This window comes from Chelmon rostratus, chromosome 10 (genome assembly GCF_017976325.1).
Source record: "Chelmon rostratus isolate fCheRos1 chromosome 10, fCheRos1.pri, whole genome shotgun sequence".
NCBI classification, from domain to species: domain Eukaryota; kingdom Metazoa; phylum Chordata; class Actinopteri; order Chaetodontiformes; family Chaetodontidae; genus Chelmon; species Chelmon rostratus.
Genome location: NC_055667.1, coordinates 21,311,227 through 21,313,951, shown reverse-complemented (window position 1 = coordinate 21,313,951; position 2,725 = coordinate 21,311,227). Strand labels below are relative to the sequence as shown.

The 2,725-nt window shown below is 37.8% G+C and overlaps 1 long non-coding RNA gene across 1 annotated transcript; it reads right to left on the bottom strand.

The window, feature by feature from the left end:
* Window positions 1-1,316: 1,316 nt before the first annotated feature.
* Window positions 1,317-2,469, bottom strand: LOC121613336. The gene is made up of 4 exons (XR_006007180.1): window positions 2,344-2,469; window positions 2,144-2,207; window positions 1,943-2,047; window positions 1,317-1,472 (listed from the first exon to the last, which is right to left on the bottom strand). It is a non-coding gene; the product is annotated as an uncharacterized LOC121613336 (long non-coding RNA).
* Between the last annotated feature and the right edge of the window lie 256 nt (window positions 2,470-2,725).

The window sequence follows — 2,725 nt, the reverse complement described above, 5'->3', positions numbered from 1 at the left end:
AACAGAAACAAAGCCAAAGTTAGATTGATGCACGATTTGAGCACCATGACTACAAAAAGAAAAACTCTGCCTTCTGTTTTTTTAACTGAGCTCCAATGAGTTAACCATAGAACCAGCCCTCTGGAATATAATGTTCTGCAGGTCACTTCTACAACATGCTTCTGCTTAACTTATTTTGTTCTAACAAAGACTAATGTGTAGCTTGTAGTCCATAATTCATTTTATCTGGAAGTTGTTTCTGTGTTACTGGATAATTTTTGTATGAAATATGCTTTCTCATACTCTAGTGCTGAGCTGCCCCGGTTTCCTGAACCAAAATAATCAAGAAACACAAAAACAGCTTGCTTGTATTTGTAATCCAATATTTACTGGACATACCAGTCTTTCACTGAAAGAAATCGGTAGTGTAAAAGCACACATAAAGAGTAATTAATTTATATTTTTATTCACTTTTAGTAACATTTTTTATGTTACAATTGTTGGTCTTTAATGTTGTAATCAGTGGTGGATTTTTAATGTAGCCAGAGGGTTATTTATACATTTTAATATATTTATGCAAAATCCAATGGTAAGAAACTGGTGGCCAGATGTTGAGTTACTGAACTGTGGTCAGTGTTGATTGTCTGATGAACTGAATTGAGGCCTCTGACTAGTTATGTTGCAGGTTGACAGGGTGTTTAGTGGCTCAGTGCTGAAACACATCCCTTTCTACATGTTTACTAATAATAATACTAATAAAATAATCTAAAAATATTTCAAAATCAATCACACACCAACTGCTGCCAGGATAGGGACCTCAAGTTCACCAGCCCCTGCTGCTGCTGTTATGTTTACCCAAGCAGGACCATCACTACTTCTATACAACCAACATTAATAACGAATACATTGTTGGAAATATTTAAAAAAATGACAGTGTGAGGTGAAAAATCTGTACTGATGTGGTAAACGTCCATAGACAACTTGTTATTAGTTCTATATTCTATTTGGCTGACAGATGCCAGAGAAGGCTCTACAGTGAAATATTAATTTACTGCCATAACACACGTGCTCTTTGGCAGCTGGGCAGGTTTGTGTTTCCTAAGATGGCAACCTGCACTTGAAGCATAGACATTTGATGACGAGGATGGATATCCCCATTTAAATTAACATAGCAAGACAGGTGGAGCAGCAGCCATTGCATCTAAATTCTTAGTTGAATCATAGAGCACTGACAGCTTGTTGCAGCGAAGTGTACAGCAGTAACTACAAGGCTGGTAAAACCGGATTCTGCCCAACCCTTTGAGCTGCACCACTGCTTACCTCTAATTAGGCTTTACAAGACTGGTGTCCAAGTCACTGGGTCCAAACTTGACTGAAGACAGTTAGGAGACTCTCCGACATGGTATGATGTTTGGGCAACTGGAACTTTGAGTGTTGTAACTTCTGCCTGAAGAGTTGTCATCAGTGTCCACTGAGGACAAGCAAGAGCCTCTCTGCAGCCAGAAAAAAAAAAAAAAAACTGTGAAAAAAAACATTACCGCTACAACCACTGCTCCTACAGCTAATGACAGCAGTAATAATGACAACAACATTAATAACAGCAACAATAATATGTAGCAAAGTACTTCTTCCAGGCCCGGCTAACCTGTTTAAGTGCTGTCTACCATCACAGTTCAAAAGTATTGTCGTCTGTGCAGTCCTTGGACTATGCTTGATACATTAATAGTTTAGCTGTAGGCCTGAGTGAACATCCTCAAAGAATTGTTCATCCATACTGGCTCGCTGATGTACTTATTTCGATACTGAGCATTATGTCACAAAATGCTCATTTGTGCTTGTGATTTTTATAGCTCTTGTATATCCAACCCACTTAAGTATCTTTTTGACTTGATCATTTTATTCAGACCATGTACATACCCTGAATGTTTAATAAAAGTTGACTGGTGGAGCACATGGCACATACCTGGGGCTGGGTCCTTGCAATGGTAACCTGGGTTCAAGCCAGACTTCGGGTCCTTTGCTGCATGTCATCTCCTCTCTCTTCCCTGTCCCTGTCTTTCTGCTGTCTCTGATAAAAATATTAAAAGAAAAACACTCTTAGAAGTAAAAAAATATTAAATAAATAAAAGCTTGCTTTTGGCATTAACATGGATTAGAATCTCACCATCACAAAGGCCAGCAAGTTGTTCCCTCCAAGTCGGTGACCACTAAGGAATTTGAACGCGACGCTTGAGAGGTGGCAGGAGCAAAAGATTTACAATTGTTATAAAGACAATTTCTATAAGTGTGCGCAGTGTGTACAGATAAGTAGGACATTTACTCCAAACAACAAGTATTTGTTGTGTATCTGTTTAATTTACTTACCTTGAAAGAGATTCTAGATCTTAGTGATGCCAAGAGCCTTCAACCTCCTGAAGTGTTAGCACTGAAACAAAAGCTTGGATGTTCTTCATAGGCAGTTTTATTAACTTAGCCATTCATAATTGCTGCAGATTGCTACAAAAAGCCAGTTCACATTTTTTAGCCAGTTCAACGTAAAACAAAAAAGCTTATAACATTATAAGCTTGTAACATCAAAGCTGACTGACAGTATCAAAATATTCTATATAACAGTTGACCATGGGCAACAAACATCACCTCCAAAAAAAGAAAAGAAAAAAACTATAACTTGCCTCTATAACCACAAAGCACCTTCTCAGCGTATATCATATATCATATCTGTTAAATATATGCTTGCAACCAGCTT